The sequence below is a fragment of the Pleurodeles waltl genome, chromosome 9 (genome assembly GCF_031143425.1).
Source record: "Pleurodeles waltl isolate 20211129_DDA chromosome 9, aPleWal1.hap1.20221129, whole genome shotgun sequence".
Lineage (NCBI taxonomy): Eukaryota > Metazoa > Chordata > Amphibia > Caudata > Salamandridae > Pleurodeles > Pleurodeles waltl.
In genome coordinates this window covers 902,994,072-903,014,885 of record NC_090448.1, presented here as the reverse complement: position 1 = coordinate 903,014,885, position 20,814 = coordinate 902,994,072, and positions in this window count along the sequence as shown.

The following is a 20,814-nucleotide window of genomic DNA, read 5'->3' as shown; positions in this document are numbered from 1 at the left end:
AAGAAAGACTGCCAACAAGCCTTGCTAGCTGCAAATCGTGTTGTTAGGGTTTTTGGAAGCTGTTGTGGCCCAGGAGGGACCAGGATGTCGCCAATTGCGTCTAGGGACAGAGGGGGCGTCGAGCAAGACAAGGAGCCCTCTCACAAGCAGGCAGCACCCGCAGAAGTGCCGGAACAGGCACTACAAAGTGGAGTGAAACGGTGCTCACCCGAAGTCGCACAAAGGAGTCCCACGTCGCCGGAGGACAACTTATGAGGTCATGCAATGCAGGCTAGAGTGCCGTGGACCCAGGCTGGACTGTGCACAAAGGATTTCTGCCGGAAGTGCACGGAGGCCGGAGTAGCTGCAAAAGTCGCGGTTCCCAGCAATGCAGTCTGGCGTGGGGAGACAAGGACTTCCCTCCACCAAACTTGGACTGAAGAGTCACTGGACTGTGGGAGTCACTTGGACAGAGTTGCTGGATTCAAGGGACCTCGCTCGTCGTGCTGAGAGGAGACCCAGGGTACCGGTGATGCAGTTCTTTGGTGCCTGCGGTTGCAAGGGGACGATTACGTCGACCCACGGGAGATTTCTTCGGAGCTTCTAGTGCAGAGAGGAGGCAGACTACCCCCACAGCATGCACCACCAGGAAAGCAGTCGAGAAGGCGGCAGGATCAGCGTTACAGAGTTGCAGTAGTCGTCTTTGCTACTTTGTTGTAGTTTTGCAGGCTTCCAGCGCGGTCAGCAGTCGATTCCTTGGCAGAGGGTGAAGAGAGAGATGCAGAGGAACTCGGATGAGCTCTTGCATTCGTTATCTAAGGAATCCCCAAAGACAGAGACCCTAAATAGCCAGAAAAGAGGGTTTGGCTACTTAGGAGAGAAGATAGGCTAGCAACACCTGAAGGAGCCTATCAGAAGGAGTCTCTGACGTCACCTGCTGGCACTGGTCACTCAGACCAGTCCAGTGTGCCAGCAGCACCTCTGTTTCCAAGATGGCAGAGGTCTGGAGCACACTGGAGGAGCTCTGGGCACCTTCCAGGGGAGGTGCAGGTCAGGGGAGTGGTCACTCCCCTTTCCTTTGTCCAGTTTCGCGACAGAGCAGGGCTGGGGGGTCCCTGAACCAGTGTAGACTGGCTTATGCAGAAATGGGCACCATCTGTGCCCATGAAAGCATTTCCAGAGGCTGGGGGAGGCTACTCCTCCCCTGCCTTCACACCATTTTCCAAAGGGAGAGGATGTAACACCCTCTCTCAGAGGAAGTCCTTTGTTCTGCCATCCTGGGCCAAGCCTGGCTGGACCCCAGGAGGGCAGAAACCTGTCTGAGGGGTTGGCAGTAGCAGCAGCTGCAGTGAAACCCCGGGAAAGGCAATTTGGCAGTACCCAGGTCTGAGCTACAGACCTGTGGGATCATGGGATTGTGCCACCTATGCCAGGATGGCATAGAGGGGGCAATTCCATGATCATAGACATGTTACATGGCCATATTCTGAGTTACCATTGTGAAGCTACATATAGGTAGTGACCTATATGTAGTGCACGCGTGTAATGGTGTACCCGCACTCACAAAGTCCGGGGAATTGGCCCTGAACAATGTGGGGGCACCTTGGCTAGTGCCAGGGTGCCCACACACTAAGTAACTTAGCACCCAACCTTTACCAGGTAAAGGTTAGACATATAGGTGACTTATAAGTTACTTAAGTGCAGTGTAAAATGGCTGTGAAATAACGTGGACGTTATTTCACTCAGGCTGCAGTGGCAGGCCTGTGTAAGAATTGTCAGAGCTCCCTATGGGGGGCAAAAGAAATGCTGCAGCCCATAGGGATCTCCTGGAACCCCAATACCCTGGGTACCTCAGTACCATATACTAGGGAATTATAAGGGTGTTCCAGTATGCCAATGTAAATTGGTAAAATTGGTCACTAGCCTGTTAGTGACAATTTGTAAAGAGAGAGCATAACCACTGAGGTTCTGGTTAGCAGAGCCTCAGTGAGACAGTTAGGCATCACACAGGGAACACATACCTATAGGTCACAAACTTATGAGCACTGGGGTCCTGACTAGCAGGGTCCCAGTGACACATAACAAACATACTGAAAACATAGGGTTTTCACTATGAGCACTGGGCCCTTGCTAGCAGGATCCCAGTGAGACAGTGAAAACACCCTGACATACACTCACAAACAGGCCAAAAGTGGGGGTAACAAGGCTAGAAAGAGGCTACTTTCTCACCCCCCCCCCCCCAAACGAAGGACAATAAGGCTAACCTTGGCCAGTTGAGACTTTATTGTCTAAGTGGTGATAAGTAGAGAGTAGCTCTGCAATAGACTGGTTACTCCCTTTATCATCCACTATATGGTTACTTCCCTGTGGGGATGTAAACCACCCTATTTGAAGTTTTTTAGCTAAGCAACAATGGGAAGATGCATTTTCAGAGTTTCTATCAGTAAGTTTTAGTTTAGACCAGTGGGAATTGTCCACTGAACCTATTTGTAGTGATGGATATGCCAGACAGGGATGCTGTCTCAGAAAAGCCATAGCTGGGCAAAAACTTTGTCTATATGGCTGTAAGAGAGAACAGGGATGCTGTTTCTCTTGAGTTGGAGCAGGGCAGGGATGCTGTCCTATGAGCTCCACACTAGGGCAGGCATGCTGTCCTAAGTGTTGTGAGGCAGTGTAGAGTTTCTGCACTAAAGTTTCTCTGGGAGGGTTGGAGGGATGCTCCATGTTAACTAAAATGGTGCTCTTTTTCTCACCAATGTTAGTTATCCCACAGAGAGGTACTTCTACCTCAGGGAGTACAGCTTTGCCAGCTGATGCTTCCCTTGGAACAGGTGCCACCCCAGGAGAGGTTTCTCCCACCACAGGAATGGTATCCTGAATGGCAGGGTGGTTAGGGGATACTGTGATACCCTTTTTGCCTGTTGATGGAGAGGGATCCTAAGTTTTCAGGCCTTCTCTCCTTTGCTTTTTCATTTCAGTAGAAATGAGAGGGAACAATTCCTCTGGGATGCCCAGCATGGCTGCATGGGCATAAAACTCTACATCAGCCCAACCTGAGGCCTCTAGGTCATTACCTAAGAGACAATCTACAGGTAAGCTAGGTGATACCACCACCTGCTTAGGGCCAGTAACTCCACCCCAACTAAACTGAATTATAGCTAAGGGAAGAAACTTAGTGGAGTTATGGACATCAATAATTTTATACTGTTGTCCAATGATGTGTTGTTCAGGAGCCACTAGATTCTCAGTCACCAAAGTGATACTGGCACCTGTGCCCCTGTAGGCCAAGGCCTCAACACCATTTATTGAAACTGTCTGCCTGTACTTATCCATTGTAAGGGGACAAGCAGCCAGTGTGGCAAGGCCAATGCCACTAGGTGTGACAGAAACTGACTTGGGACTGACTACCCCAGTTTCTATGATGGACCCATAAGTGAACCCAACTACACCCTTTGCTTGACTGTTGCCAGCAGTCCCACCACTAGTACCACTACTGCTAGGGGCACTAGAGCTTGATGTATTAGTGGTGGTAGGCTCAGGGGGTTTACCTGGACAGGACTTATCCCCTGGCCTATTGGCTCTGTTTTTACACACAAAGCACCAAGGCTTTTTAATGTGTGCAGGTTGAGAAGAAGAGGAAGAATTTGTTTTATCCCCACCCTCTGAAGAGTGTTTAAGATTTGAAGTGGGATCTTTGGTTTTACCCTTATCCCCATGCTTATCTTGAGATTTTTCACTATCTTTCTTCTTGCCATCCTTGTCACCACCTGTATGAACTTTTCTGTTCACTCTTGTTCTGACCCATTTGTCTGCCTTCTTTCCCAATTCTTGGGGAGAGGTTAGATCTGAGTCCACTAGATACTGGTGCAACAAATCAGACACACAATTATTAAGTATATGCTCTCTCAGGATTATGTTATATAGGCTTTCATAGTCAGTCACTTTACTTCCATGTAACCACCCCTCCAAGGCCTTCACTGAATGGTCAACAAAGTCTACCCAGTCTTGTGAAGACTCCTTTTTGGTTTCTCTGAACTTCATCCTGTACTGTTCAGTGGTTAAGCCATAACCATCTAGGAGTGCATTCCTAAGAACTGCAAAATTATTGGCATCACTTTCTTTGACAGTAAGGAGCCTATCCCTACCCTTTCCACTAAAAGATAGCCATAGGATAGCAGCCCACTGCCTTTGAGGGACATCCTGTACAACACAGGCCCTCTCAAGTGCAGCAAACCACTTGTTAATGTCATCCCCCTCCTTATAAGGGGGAACTATCTTGTGCAGATTCCTAGAATCATGCTCTTTTGCAGGATGACTATTGGGAATACTGCTGCTGCCATCATGGGTTTCTAAACCCAACTTCTGTCTTTCTTTCTCTAGTTCTAAGGACTGTCTATCCAAATCCAGCTGTTGCTTCTTGAGCTTCAGTCTGGTTTGTTCCACTCTCAATTTATTGAGCTCCCTTTCTAACAATCTGTCATCAGGGTGGGTGGGAGGGACATGTCTAGAAACAGAAGTATGATGTGAAAGGACAGAAAGAGACCTGTCCCTAACAGAAGGCACCCTAACAGCTTGGCTCACAGAAACAGCACTTCTACTATGATGAGAAGGAATACTCTTACTGAGATGTGAGACCACACTATCTGTATGATGTGACTCAACATTAGTTCCAACTATGCTAGGTTGTCTGCTAGGGGGCAGGCTTGGAAGTTTCCCTCCCACTTCTTTAGCTAGGGGAGCCCCAGAGTCAGAGTGGGAACCATCAGCTAACTTTTCAACAGGAGTGCCAGCTGTGGCCTTATCCTGTTCAATAAGCATATTCACTAACAGTTCTCTAGAAGGATTCTTCCTTACACTTAAACCTCTATCTATGCAGAGACTCCTTGCTTCTTTCCAGCTAAGGTTATCATAGGCAAGTTTGGACAGATCAACAGTTTGGCCTGTGCCAGACATTTTAGACAGTGTTTAAGTGACAGAAAAAGTGAAGAAAAAGCTTTTCAGAACTTTTAGAAAGACAGAAAAAAACTTTTTAAACTTTTTAAGAACTTTTTAGAAAGTTAGAGGTACTTTTCAGCACTTTAGAAAAGAAGTGAGAAAAGAAATGCAAAACTTTTTGGTTATGTGTACATACACTGAACTTGTTTTGTATATTTTTCTCTTATGAAAAGTACAATGATAAAAGTGGTAAGTAGTTACAGAGCACTTATCCCACCACTGCACAACCAATGTAGGAGGCTGGACTGGCTTGTAGTGAGTACCAAGGGGTACTTACACCTTGCACCAGGCCCAGTTATCCCTTATTAGTGTATAGGGTGTCTAGCAGCTTAGGCTGATAGATAATGGTAGCTTAGCAGAGCAGCTTAGGCTGAACTAGGAGACGAGTGAAGCTCCTACAGTACCACTAGTGTCATATGCACAATATCATAAGAAAACACAATACACAGATATACTAAAAATAAAGGTACTTTATTTTTATGACAATATGCCAAAAGTATCTCAGTGAGTACCCTCAGTATGAGGATAGCAAATATACACAAGATATATGTACACAATACCAAAATATGCAGTAATAGTCTTAGAAAACAGTGCAAACAATGTATAGTTACAATAGGATGCAATGGGGACACATAGGGATAGGGGCAACACAAACCATATACTCCAAAAGTGGAATGCGAACCACGAATGGACCCCAAACCTATGTGACCTTGTAGAGGGTCGCTGGGTCTGTAAGAAAACAGTTAGGGTTAGAAAAATAGCCCACCCCAAGACCCTGAACAGTGAGTGCAAAGTGCACTAAAGTTCCCCAAAGGACATAGAAGTCGTGATAGGGGAATTCTGCAGGAAAGACACAAATCAGCAATGCAACAACAATGGATTTCCAAACGAGGGTACCTGTGGAACAAGGGGACCAAGTCCAAAAGTCACAAGCACGTCAGAGATGGGCAGATGCCCAGGAAATGCCAGCTGTGGGTGCAAAGAAGCTGCTACTGGACAGTAGAAGCTGAAGATTCTGCAGGAACGACAAGGGCTAGGAACTTCCCCTTTGGAGGACAGATCCCTCATGCTGTGGAGAGTTGTGCAGAAGTGTTTTCCTGAAGAAAGACTGCCAACAAGCCTTGCTAGTTGCAAATTGTGCGGTTAGGGTGTTTGGATGCTGCTGTGGCCCAGGAGGGACCAGGATGTCACCAATTGCGTCTGGGGACAGAGGAGGCGTCGAGCAAGACAAAGAGCCCTCTCAGAAGCAGGTAGCACCCGCAGAAGTGCCAGAACAGCCACTACAAAGTGGAGTGAAATGGTGCTCACCCGAAGTCACACAAAGGAGTCCCACGTCGCCGGAGGACAACTTAGGAGGTCGTGCAATGCAGGTTAGAGTGCCGTGGACCCAGGCTGGACTGTGCACAAAGGATTTCTGCCGGAAGTGCACGGATGCCGGAGTAGCTGCAAAAGTCACGGCTCCCAGCAATGCAGTCTGGCGTGGGGAGGCAAGGACTTACCTCCACCAAACTTGGACTGAAGAGTCACTGGACTGTGGGAGTCACTTGGACAGAGTTGCTGGATTCAAGGGACCTCGCTCGTTGTGCTGAGAGGAGACCCAGGGTACCAGTGATGCAGTTCTTTGGTGCCTGCGGTTGCAGGGGGACGAATCTGTCGACCCACAGGAGATTTCTTCGGAGCTTCTAGTGCAGGGAGGAGGCAGACTACCCCCACAGCATGCACCACCAGGAAAGCAGTCGAGAAGGCGGCAGGATCAGCGTTACAGAGTTGCAGTAGTCGTCTTTGCTACTTTGTTGCAGTTTTGCAGGCTTCCAGCGCGGTCAGCAGTCGATTCCTTGGCAGAAGGTGAAGAGAGAGATGCAGAGGAACTCGGATGAGCTCTTGCATTCGTTATCTAAGGAATCCCCAAAGACAGAGACCCTAAATAGCCAGAAAAGAGGGTTTGGCTACTTAGGAGAGAAGATAGGCTAGCAACACCTGAAGGAACCTATCAGAAGGAGTCTCTGACGTCACCTGCTGGCACTGGCCACTCAGAGCAGTCCAGTGTGCCAGCAGCACCTCTGTTTCCAAGATGGCAGCAGTCTGGAGCACACTGGAGGAGCTCTGGGCACCTCCCAGGGGAGGTGCAGGTCAGGTGAGTGGTCACTCCCCTTTCCTTTGTCCAGTTTTGCGCCAGAGCAGGGCTGAGGGGTCCCTGAACCGGTGTAGACTGGCTTATGCAGAAATGGGCACCATCTGTGCCCATGAAAGCATTTCCAGAGGCTGGGGGAGGCTACTCCTCCCCTGCCTTCACACCATTTTCCAAAGGGAGAGGATGTAACACCCTCTCTCAGAGGAAGTCCTTTGTTCTGCCATCCTGGGCCAAGCCTGGCTGGACCCCAGGAGGGCAGAAACCTGTCTGAGGGGTTGGCAGCAGCAGCAGCTGCAGTGAAACCCCGGGAAAGGCAGTTTGGCAGTACCCAGGTCTGAGCTACAGACCTGTGGGATCATGGGATTGTGCCACCTATGCCAGGATGGCATAGAGGGGGCAATTCCATGATCATAGACATGTTACATGGCCATATTCTGAGTTACCATTGTGAAGCTACATATAGGTAGTGACCTATATGTAGTGCACGCGTGTAATGGTGTACCCGCACTCACAAAGTCCGGGGAATTGGCCCTGAACAATGTGGGGGCACCTTGGCTAGTGCCAGGGTGCCCACACACTAAGTAACTTAGCACCCAACCTTTACCAGGTAAAGGTTAGACATATAGGTGACTTATAAGTTACTTAAGTGCAGTGTAAAATGGCTGTGAAATAACGTGGACGTTATTTCACTCAGGCTGCAGTGGCAGGCCTGTGTAAGAATTGTCAGAGCTCCCTATGGGGGGCAAAAGAAATGCTGCAGCCCATAGGGATCTCCTGGAACCCCAATACCCTGGGTACCTCAGTACCATATACTAGGGAATTATAAGGGTGTTCCAGTATGCCAATGTAAATTGGTAAAATTGGTCACTAGCCTGTTAGTGACAATTTGTAATGAGAGAGCATAACCACTGAGGTTCTGGTTAGCAGAGCCTCAGTGAGACAGTTAGACATCACACAGGGAACACATACCTATAGGTCACAAACTTATGAGCACTGGGGTCCTGACTAGCAGGGTCCCAGTGACACATAACAAACATACTGAAAACATAGGGTTTTCACTATGAGCACTGGGCCCTGGCTAGCAGGATCCCAGTGAGACAGTGAAAACACCCTGACATACACTCACAAACAGGCCAAAAGTGGGGGTAACAAGGCTAGAAAGAGGCTACTTTCTCACACAATCTCCTCAGGGATGACGGCTGCGACCATCTCCTCCATGTGGTCCAGGGCTCCTTGTGTGCTGGACTCCTACCTCCAGTCTGCAGTGCTGCCTTCCTGTTCCTTGCCATTTTTTCCTTGGTCCTGCGCTGGCAGTCATGCCAGCGTTTCTTGCAGTCAATGACTGTTCTGTGTACTTCTGCCACACTGTTAATCTTGTCAACAATTTGTTGCCATATTCCCTCTCTCCTACTGATTGGCAACTTTGAGGTGACAAACGGTTGGTGCTGGTGTTCCGTCACCTCTTTTACCATGATTTCCTGCTCCTCTGCACTGAAGCGACACTTTCTTTTCTTCTTCTCCCTGTCCTGGTTCTTGTGTGGGTCCTCCTTGCTGGTTCCTGGTCTGTTGTCATCTTCCTGGGGTCTGTACAGGCATCTGGAATCCATTTTGGCTCTCCTATGCTGAAATGGCTGTGTTTGCGGGGAATTTTGACGCTATTGCATCAAAAAACGCCGCATATCCAGTTTGCGGTGTCGTAAATCGGCTCACAGTCATTTCCGCCGCGTTAACGTCGTTTTCCTTTACGACGTGGCGCTGCGGTGTGCGTAAAAAAAATTACTTACACCTGTGGTTTGCGCCGCCATGCGTCAAAGTATAAATTTGACGCCCGCGCAGTGCACAGTAATGGCGTTAGCCGGCGGTAATATTTTTGACGCAAAACTGCATCGGTGCAGTTTTGCGTCAAAAAGTATAAATATGGCACTCAGATTGTTTTAAATGTTAAGATTATTGGATTAGTAAAACATAAGTCAGACTGCTGATTCAAAGCTCTGTGTGTGGTGGTCTCCTAGCATTCTTGCGGCTTCCCTTCCAAAGTACATAGAAAAGGAGAGCAGGGTAAGGGAGGGATCATATTCTCAGGCAATGACCACTGCCATTTTGGGAGTTAAGGGAACTAGGCTAGAAGTTATTACTGTCTGAAAGCAACTCTTTAACTTTATCACGTTACTCTGTAAGTAAAGTGGGTGTTGATTACCTAGGGGAAAACATATGATTGGTACACCTTAGGAGTAAGTACTCCAATAATAGGTCAGGGTTTTTTTCCCGTGTATTGCTAAGCTAGGGCCACTGAACCTTGAATAAGCCTTACAAAAAGCTGATTTGCTTGCACTCTCTCTAAGCAAATGAGAAACACTTTTTTCAGTTATTCTGAGACCCTGCTTAACCAAAGACCTGCTGCCCACCAACAATATCAAACATCTTGTCATGCTGCCAACCTATATCAAGAAACAAAACAAGATAAAGAAAATGAGACGATCCTTCAGGTACTGTCTGCAAGACACTCTTTATAATAACATTGTAGCCAGCTGCAGAACAGACATCAAGGCCCTGCTTTGGGACTAAAACAGAAGATGCTCACACCCTGATGAAACTCCATGTCGTGAAATACATACCTTAGGCATCTTTGTTCAGCAAGAGGCAAACATGGCATTAGACACCACAAAAAGACATGGAGTTGCCCCACAGTTGCAAAATGACTTACCTCTCCAGAGATCTCTGTAGTACTCAAAGGCAGCTCACCACAGAGGTTAAGGCTACCTTCTGAAAGAGTATCCTCAGTAAAACCTACAACAGACACAGAATTCTTATCATAGTCATTAATCACTGTGCAGAAATCACAACAAATGTCCAATCACTTCTCTAGGCACCAAAAACATATTCAACTATATTAGTAATATACTTACTCCTGATATTTCCTAGTTGATACAACCTGGAAACACACACAAATGGAAAAACTCCAGTAGCTGAGGGACTCATCATATAAGGATGATAATATCCTATCATTAGTCATGAAGAAGATATCTGGATAGGCACTGACAGCCCCGCTGAACATGTCAATGCATCCTTAGTGCCATTCACTTTTTTCAATCCTCAAACTTGGTTCCAGATAATCTCACAAACGTTTGCTCAGTAATGCACTTAAAGTTCTGGGAAAGATCACCAAGAAGTTAATTGCAGAGCAATTTCATGAAAATGTGCAAAGCAACATGCTCCTGCAGGGCTACCAGTCTACCTTCAAACCACAATGCAGCACGGAGATCAGCATCCATGTGGATGACAATGTAATTCAGATCATAGATAACAGAAACCCTTGCCTTCTCCTCCAACTTATCCTTTTATCAGCCTTCAACAACTTTACTCATCAGGCCCTTCTTGAGTCTTTATTCTTGATTTGGCTTCCATGACATTGTCCTGCATTGGTTTAAGTGATATTTGAAGAAGAGAACACAGCTGGACCATGTGGGCTCCTCTATGTATGAACCCAATCCAATCATATGTGGTGTCCCAAAAAATGTGTCCATCTTGTCATTGATTTTCAATATACATGGAACCTCTGGGAGTCCGTCCGACTTGCAGACACAGACGTCAGCATTCTCTAGTGCACAGATGATGACCAACTCTCCTTGAGGGTCTCGTCTAATTGAAGTATCACCAGGCTGAAAAATTACCTTGCTCCTATTTATGTGAGAATGCTTAAGTCCTATATCAAGCTGAGGCGACACAAGACAGAGGGGCTGATTTATTGTTTGAGGGTAGCCTGGCATCTGTCAGGGTGGCAAAGCACTTTATGAATGCCACCCTGATAAACTACTGCCCGCCAAATTTAGTGATCACCTCCAGCCCAGAGGTGCTTCTTGGGAATCGGCGTCAATATGGTTCCTCTGAACGCATTACATGCTTGGTGGATCACTTCTGTCTGTCGGTCAAACTCAGTAAACTTTTTGGTTTTCCACAACCAAATTTTGAAAGAATGTTTCTGAAATCCATAAAGCATAATGCTAATGACCTCACACCCCTGAGAGTTTTCTTTCAGGGGGTAGGGTGTCAATATTTTTTTTCTGTCTTTTGGTGAAGGACAGAAAAAAGACATCAGTGTCTGCTCCAAATAGTATGGGCCGTCTGATGTCCCTACTCTGGAAGCCCCTACACTTGTAGGCTGTTGGAGTAAGCATTCTGGTGAAGGAACCATCGGCCAATCTCAGAATAGAGTGAAAGGACTGAGTGTTTGGTTGACAGTTTACTTCATCACGTTTGTCAAGGGCTACCCTGTTCTCAAGCTCTAATTTAAGCCCAGGGTTTGTCCTCAATACCAATGCCAGAAATCAGATTAAGGTTTAGGTGAGTCTTGATTTAGAAACTCTAATAGTTTGCACTGCAAACTGCCAACAATACCTGGACTTCTACAAAGATGCAAACCTCAGACACTTCAGAGTAAGAACCATAACTACCAGAACTGGCAGACCGGTACTCTTCCTAAATCATCTTGATAGTAGCATCAGTCTACAGAATTGTTGGGCCTGGCCCTTTTACAGGGTCATTCCCCAAACTTTTTGCCTTTTTCCTCCTTATTTTTCTGACCCTTTTTGGCTGACGTTATGACTATGAGCACTTTTTCATTGCCAATCAGTGCTAAAATGCATGTGCTCCCCCTTGTAAACTTGGTATGGTTGGCTTATACCTAATTGGTATATTTAATTTACCTATAATTCCCTTGTAAAGTGGGAACCCTATACCCAGGGCCTGTAAATTAAATTCTACTAGTGGGCCTGCAGCGCTGTTTGCGCCACCCACTGAAGTAGCCTTTCAAACCTGTCTCAGGCCTGCTAGCGCAGGGCCTGTGTGCGCAGTTTTCTGCCACAGGGACCTGCCATCTAAATTTACTTGCCAGGCCCAGAACTCCCCTTTTTCTACATGTAAGTCACCCCTAAGGTAGGCCCTAATTAGCCCTATGGGCAGGGTGCCATGTATATAGAAGGCAGAACATGTGCATAGCAATGTGACCTGTCCTGGTAGTGACAAACAGCCTATTTGGTTTCTCACTGCTGTGAGTGCTGCCTTCCCATAGGATTACATTGGAAATGCCCTGCCTTATGTGTAGGGGGTATTGTCTGATTTAGGCATGTTTGGTATGGTTGTAATGGTGATGAGAAATGCAGCTTACTGGTGTAAGTGTATTTTTCTATTACTATTACAGAAATGCCACTTCTAGAAAGCGAGCATTTCTCTGTGCTTATGACTCTGTTGTTTTGCGGCTTGACTCCAATCTACGTCTGGGCAGAGTGACAGTTAGGCTTTGTGCATACTTTTTAGACAGCCTGTACTGTACACAGGGCGGGTGGAGGTGTCACAGAGGTGCATCTACATACTGAATAGTCTTCCTGGGCTGAGGGAAGGGAGAGGCGGGGCACACCTGCATTTGTAAAGGCTGTGCCCTGGCCTCACACAATAGGGTCGTTTACCCCCAACTGATGTTTGGAGCCTGTGCTGGAGGAGAAAGGGGGCACTCCCAGAACCAGTTGAAACTGGTTGGAACCTCCTCTCCCCTCTCCTTGTGAAACACACTGTAAACTGAGTATAAGTACAGATGATTTTTCCCCACAATTTAGACATTCTTGAGACTCCAGAGACTCTTCTGGAACTGGACACAGGACACTGCTGAATGGACTCACCAGGACCCACCTTGGACTGCTGCTGCTGTGCTGACCTGTGACCTGCCTGGTCACTAGGAGGAACTGCCACCATCTGCATCCCTTGTGCTGGCCTGTTGTTGGGCCTGCTAGCCCTGTGCTTCTCTCCCCTCTTTTGTCTCCAGGGGCAGGGTGCCGTGGCCCCTAACCCCTGCAATGAACAAAGGCTGAGGAGGGCTGCTTTCCTTGGCATATAGCGCCAGGTGAGCGCTTTTCTGTGCCCCTGCGCTTCACAGCGCCGGATCCCTGAGGAGAAGCCAGCACGGCGACCCGCAGTCTCAATTGTCCTTACCACTTTTGAAAGCGTGTTGTGGTGAAAGGAATCATCGCCGCAACCCGAGACCCGTTAACGTCGTGCTGGAGAATCGCGTTGCTGCTCATGAAATCACCACTGCGGCCCGGGTATCCATAATTATCAAAGTGCGTCTGAGCGCACTGTGGCGGTCATTCTGACCGCCGCCCGCCATGCGGTCCCCGCCATTTGCCCGCTCCGCGGTCAAAAGACCGCGGAGGCCATTCTGGCATTCCCGCTGGGCCCCCACCAAAGGAGCGCCCGCCGGCCCAGCGGGAAAGGCCCTGCAACACAGAGGCCGGCTCCGAATGGAGCCGGCGGTGTTGCAGGGGTGCGACGAGTGCAGTTGCACCCGTCGAGATTTTCACTGTCTGCTATGCAGACAGTGAAAATCATGCTGGGGCCCTGTTAGGGGGCCCCACGACACCCGTTCCCGCCATCCTGTTCCTGGCGGTCAAAACCGCCAGAAACAGGCTGGCGGGAAGGGGGTCGGAATCCCCATGGCGGCGCTGCTTGCAGCGCCGCCATGGGGGTTCAGCCCTGCCAGGGGTATTCCGGCGGGAAACCGCCAGATCCCCTTTTCTGACCGCGGCTTTACCATTGCGGTCAGAATGGGCAATGAAGCACCGCCAGCCTGTTGGCGGTGCTTCTGTTGCCCGCGGCCCTGGCGGTTTAGGACCGCCAGGGTCAGAATGAGGGCCTGTGTCTCTTGTGCCCCCAGGGCACCAGGACAACAAAGAGAGGAGCTGGTGCGATCCTACTAGTGCTCCCGGAGACCCGGTAACCTGAGCGGTGCCCCGGGATACACGCCGGCCCTTGTTGTCTTGGAGACCACCGCCGCAGCCCAGAGGGCTCGCGCTCAACTCCAGGAGGAGCGCATTTAGCTGGGAGAGGTGTCGGCCTCCCCCCCCTTTCTTCCGCAGCCGCACCGAGGACGAGGGCGCTGCCTTTGGGATTGCAGAGCATGGGGGCGGAAAGGAAGTTCCTTTCCCCCCGGCCACTACCTTAGGGGCACGGACGCCCCAGTGGCCTTGAGCCTTTTGTGTTGTTGGGGCTTGCCTTCCCCCCTCGTTGGAGGGCCAGTGAAGGCCCGGGCAATCCCCCAGAGATCGTAGGCTCCAGGAGGGGCCAGTTATAAAATCAGAGGGGGTGCGGGTCGCCCCCCTTCAACACCAATCTTCAAAGTGGCCCCCAGAACGAGAGCACAGAGCGTCATGGGCCCCATTTGTTACACGCAGAGTATTAGTAACCTGTGTAACCTTCTGAAAACTGCTAAGGTAGCAGGGTAGTTCTGACATGTAATGTTTGGTCTAATTATGTTTTGTGCAATATAGTTTATTTTTACATAGCTCAGTGTTGTGTTTACTTTGTGGTGTACATATTGCATCACATGTGCTGTGTGTGTTGTGCAAACCCTTTACACATTGCCTCCAGGTTAGGCCTGACTGCTCGTGCCAAGCTACCAAGGGGGTGAGCAGGGGTTATCCTGGACGTGTAACTCTCTTGTCCTGACTAGAGTGGGTGCGTTCTGCCTGGCTCATGTGCATACCCTGGCCAACCAGAAACCCCATTTCTAACAAGAATGCAATCGTTGAGTCACATCTGACACCTGGGAGAGTGTCACCAATGCTGATTCCCGCCACTTCAAAGGTATTCTGAAAATCAGCATACTGAATCCTACCTTCACATAATACATTGTCTATAAGGCAGTTCATAACATCTACCCACAAAACCTCATAACAAAGATCAAAACATTCAAAGGCCTTTACAAGATGTGCAGAAGGAACATTGCCAGACTGAAATCCAGGAAATGAGAGGAAAACATAGAAGTGGTACGTGTTCTACTATTCTCTGAGTGCATGCAACTTCATCCCTGTTGAAATACGTCAAGGAAAATCAGTATTTTGCTTGAGAAAAGAGCTCAAATCTCTACTCTTCAAAACAACACCTTATTACAAGTCCCACTGAAAGCCTCCCCTCATGTCCTCTGCTGGAGTTCAAAACCCCATTCCCAGTCCAGCACTCCTCCCTGGCACTCCACGCAATCCATCTCAACTGCTTCTTTGCCTGCAGCCCCTGTTCCTCCCATCTCACCTTTCATTGCTCTAGTATGTCCCAACTTCGACCCCAAGTCCCCCTTCAAAGATTCTTGGGGGCATATTTATACTCCGTTTGCGCCGGAATTGCGTCGTTTTTTTTGACGCAAGACTAACTCCATATTTGTACTTTGGCGTTAGACGCGTCTAGCGCCAAAGTCCATGGAGTTAGCGTCATTTTTTAGCGTGGACACCTACTTTGTGATAATGAGATGCAAGGTAGGCGTTCCCGTCTAAAAAATCGACTCCGAGGCATGTGCGTCGGATTTATACTCCCGGGCAAAAATCACGCCCGGGAGTGGGCGGGTAAAAAAAAATGACGTACGGCCGCTTTTGCGCCGTTTTTTAGTGCCTGCAAAAGGCAGGCGTTAAGGGACCTGTGGGCTCTGAAGGAGCCCAGAGGTGCCCTCCCATGCCCCCAGGGACACCCCCTGTCACCCTTGCCCACCCCAGGAGGACACCCAAGGCTGGAGGGACCCATCCCAGGGACATTTAGGTAAATTCAGGTAAGTGTTTTTCTTTTTTTTTTTTGTGGCATAGGGGGGCCTGATTTGTGCCCCCCTACATGCCACTATGCCCAATGACCATGCCCAGGGGACAGAAGTCCCCTGGGCATGGCCATTGGGCAAGGGGGCATGACTCCTGTCTTTGCTAAGACAGGAGTCATTTCTATGGGGGTTGGGAGTGAAAAAAAAATGGCGCAAATCGGGTTGAGGCGCAAAAATTGCCTCAACCTGACTTGCCCCATTTCTTGACGCCCAAGCTCCATTTTCCCCTACGCCGGCGCTGCCTGGTGTACGTCGTTTTTTTTAACGCACACCAGACGGCGCCGGCGGCTAACGCCGGCTAACGTCATTCAATAAATACGGCGCCCGCATGGCGCTTCAGAATGGCGTTAGCAGGCACTAATTTTTTTGACGCAAAACTGCGTTAGCGCAGTTTTGCGTCAAAAAGTATAAATATGGGCCTAGGTGTTCTATGCACTTTATATAGTACAGTGCTTTGTTGCTTTAGGGTGGTTTAATTAGATTACATGAGCTTTGTTAGACAGCCAGTTGCAGCTCGCAGTGCGCTGAAGGGGCGGGGCGGCACGCAGGGAGGAGGGGGGAATAAACATTAAATAAAAAACAAGAAAAAGCACTTACCTGGATCATCACCCCCGCTGCCAACACCACTGTGCCGCTCCTCTGGTGCAGGCGCAGGCTCCCAGCTGTAGAGAGCCACCCAGACTCTCCTTTTCTTTGTATCTAGTTCCGCGTGTCCGGATGGAACGCGGAACCGAGTTCTTGTAATAAATCTGGGGCTACGCTGATGCAGTTCCCCTTTAGACCAGCAGCAGAGAGTGTGTGTGCTTTATTTCCCTCGGGCCATAGGTGGCCCACACGACGTGCTACAGTGGCGACGAGCGGGATACTGATTACCCCTCGTCGCACCCAGATCCTTAGCGGCCGATGGATGTCCAGGAGAGCGGTAAATAAACAACAACAAAAAGGCTGGGGCAGCGGCTTTGCGCCCCACTGATAGAAGCGTTGCAGAAGTGTGTGGTCAGACGGGCGCACGGTGAACAAACAAAGAAGCGCGCCGTGACCGGGTTATGAGGCGCACCCCACCTGCTCGGGCGAAGAATCTCCGACTGAGCCCCGGAGCCCCGTGAAGGTTGCCGCGGCCTGGAAGGCGCACGGCCAAGAAAAAAAAATTCTTGCAAGCGGCCTCGCCTTCGCGCGAAGACAGCGCTCGCACCCGGAGGCCCTGCTGCACCACGTGGGGGCTGTGCACGGCTCAGCACACGCGCTCACCCCACCTCCAGGCAGCGCGCCACTCAGGCTGTGCTCCCCAGGGAGTGGAACGCAGCACAAGAGCCAGAGGGGCAGGAGCCCCAGTCAAGAAAGAAAGGAGGGCAGAAAGCCCTGAGGAAAAAAAAGAGAAAGAGAGAAAGGAAGAAGAAAAAAAAATAGATGTATAAATAAATAAAAAAAATACAAAAAAAAGTGCAACAACCAAACAAAAAAAAAAGAAGACTTTGATAATCAAGTGCAGCCCTGAGAGAAAAAAAGAAAAACACATATATATTGACAAAAGACACAGAACACTCCAGAGAGGAAAGAGCAGTTGGAAAAACAAAAGGGAGGTACCACCATATTAAGAATAAAAACATCATGAGCGCCCCACCGCAGGAAAACCCCCAGTTGCCCGTGCAAGCAGGCGCCAGTGCTCACTCCTCAGTAATGGCGCTGCCACCGTTTAGCCAACTGATTGACCCGGCCACAGCCTTGCCAAGATGGTGCCTATGGTTAAACCGATTAGAAAATTACTTCTGCGCCACAAGAGAGACAGATGGAGCCGTGCGCAGATCTCTCATGCTGCTAATGGGAGGAAATGAGCTGCAAGAATTGTTTGACGCACTCCCAAACACTGGTGATAAGTCGGACTTCAATGCGGCAGTGGAGGCCTTGAACAAGCATTTTGACCCACAGCTAAATTCAGGCTTTGAACGTTTCAAACTCCGGCAGGCTCAGCAAACTGATGTCGAGTCAATGGACATGTTCTACGCACGACTAAGGAAACTAGCAAGCTTGTGTGTAGGTCTTAATCAACAGGAGGAGATCAGAGCACAGATTATTCAAGGATGACGATCGAATGCTCTAAGGAAGCTCATCCTACGCCAGCAAGGTATGCCCCTCGATGACATCTTGGTGTTGGCACGAGCTATCAGCGGTTAAGGTGGATGCCATGGCGGCAGTAAGGGGACAATCACTGGCAGCTGCGTCAACCACACATCCAGTCCAGGTGAAAGAAGAGCAGGTAGGTGCCATACAAACTCGACAACCCTCAGGACGAAAGGCGAACTTTGTCAGACAGAGCGCACGCACCTGCCGAAGCTGTGGCTATCATCACAAACCACCAACGGTGTGCCCAGCGAAAGGAAAAACATGTGACAAGTGCGCCAAAGATAACCACTTTGCGATAGTGTGCAGGTCAGGAAAAGGCTGGCAAGGAAACCAGAAAGGAAGGGACACCAAGGTTAGAAGCGTGACCAAGGAGATTGATGAGTCTGGGGAGAACACGGCTCAAAGAACTCCAGTCTTCGAAGAGGACGAAGATGAAGATATTTTTGTGATCTCATTGACCGGTGGGAGGCAACAGAAAAGGCGACCGCCGCCTATGAGCAACGTCCAGATTAACGGCAAGTCGGCAACGGTGCTCATAGATACAGGAGCATCCGTGAATGTGATGGATGAGACTCCACTAAAATTTACAACTATGGAGGCAGAGAGCCGCTTCCTCTAAAGGGCACAGTGGAGGTGGCAGTGTCCAGCGGGCAGGTGTCAACACTGGCAAGGTTCTACCTGGTGGCTGGGGACCGAGGCACTCTGTTGGGGTGCCACACCGCGGAAGAGCTAGAAGTAGTATTGTTTGCGCGACAAGTGTATGACTCCCACACTGAACGCTTTGTTAACGAATTTCCGCAGCTCTTTGAAGGACTGGGGCGACTCAAAGGTAAAAGTGTCAAGTTACACATAAATCACAGAGTTACGCCCGTTGCCCTCAGACACCAAAGCGTTCCGTTTCATCTGCGACCAGCCGTGGAAAAAGAACTACAGGTGCTTGAGGACCAAGGAGTGATCGAAAAGGTAGAAGGGCCCACACCATGGGTGTCGCCATAGGTAATAGCGCCTAAACCCAAGCATTCGTCTGTGTGTCGATATGCGCCTTCCCAATAAGGCCATCAAAAGAGAGCGGCACATAACGCCTACGATGGATGATATCATAGCGGATCTGAATGGTGCACAGTGGTTCTCAAAATTGGACCTCAATGCTCGGTATCATCAGCTGGAGCTGGAACCTGACAGTAGGAATATCACTACTTTTTGTCGCACATGGGACTTCGGCGATACAAGAGACTGAGCTTTGGGGTATCGTCCGCTGCCAAAGTATTCCAAAATGTGATTAGGGAGACACTCTCAGGACTGCTAGGGGTGATCAACTTGAGTGATGACATCCTCATCTACTCCAAGACCCAAGAAGAACATCATCAACACCTCAGGGCTACACTGCAGAGGTTATCAGAGGCAGGGTTAACACTTCACAAGAAGAAATGTGCGTTCTATCAGACATCAGACGTCAGTGGAGTTTTTTGGCTATGTTTTTTTAAAAGATGGGCTGCAAGTGGATCCTCGTAAAGCGGATGCCATCCGTCAAGCGCCAATTCCGAAAAACACTACAGAAGTTAGAAGCTTCCTGGGAATGGAAACCTATTGTGGAAGGTTTATTCCGCAACTTGTGACCATGGCGGAACCCCTCAGACAGCTCACAAAAACTGGGCATCAGTGGGAATGGAGCCCAATGGCGGACAAGGCGTTTGCTGACATCAAGACAGCGCTGCTAGACAAGTCAACAATGGCTTACTTTAACCCTCACTGATGTACTGAGGTGGTAGTCGATGCAAGTCCAGTAGGGCTGGGCACTGTTCTTCTCCAGGAGCAAAACCCACAGGAGTGGGTTCCGGTTGCATACGCCAGCAGAGCATTGTAGAACGAGAGGCTTTGGTGATTCGGTGGGCGTGCAAACACTTTCACCTGTATCTGTATGGCCAAGAATTCCAGGTGGTGACTGATCACAAGCCTCTAGTCGCGCTGTTTGCCTGACCTCGTTTGGCACCCCCGCGAATAGAGCGGTGGACTGTTCTGTTGCAACCTTACCGGTTTACCGTCATCTATCGACCGGGAGTGAACAACCCGGCGGATTACTTGTCTCGCCACCCATCACCAATCACGACCGATGACTCTCAAGAGAAAGATGAGGAGAGCACTGAGGTATTTGTCAATATGGTGGTGCAGTCGGCATGTCCCAATGCCCTGAGTGTAAGAGACATTGTGGACGCCACCAAGGTAGATACGACACTCAACCAGGTCAAAGAAGCACTGGATCACAGGAAATGGAAGCTTTTCCTGGAAAAGACTAAAGTGGCCAATCACGAATGTAAAGCAGCAATGCAAGGGATGTGGAGGGTGCAAGATGAGTTGTCCACAGATGGGCAGGGACTGGTCCTGCGAGGAAGTAGAATTGTGCCGCCTCAGAGTTTATGGACCAAAGTAGTGGCGCTAGCACATCAAGACCATCAAGGCGCTGCAAAGACCAAGGCAAGATTGAGGGCAAAGGTGTGGTTCCCTGGCATGGACAGTCAGATGGACGAGTTGGTGGGGAAATGCCATTCCTGTGTAATCACATCAGGAGAATCACCCTGCTGTCCAGTGGTCACTGAGCCAGCTAGTTTGAAGCCATGGACAAAAGTGAGTATGGACTTCGGGAGCTTCCCGGATGGACGGCTGACCGTCGTTCTCATTGACACAAAGATCCCCGTTGTTGATGTTGTGTTGTCCACGGCGTTCGAGAATGTGAGGCCGGTACTTCAAAAAACTTTTGCAATGTTTGGTCTCCCTGACAAAGTCAGAACAGACAATGGCCCACCGTTCCATGGACAGGAGTTTCGGTCTTACCTCGAAGGGTTAGCTATACATCATCGTAAGGTTATGCCCTATTGGCCGCAGGCTAATGGGGATGTCGAAAGGTTTATGCGAACTCTAAACCGAGCACTCAGAATAGGTGTTGAACAAAGAGAAGACAGTGAAA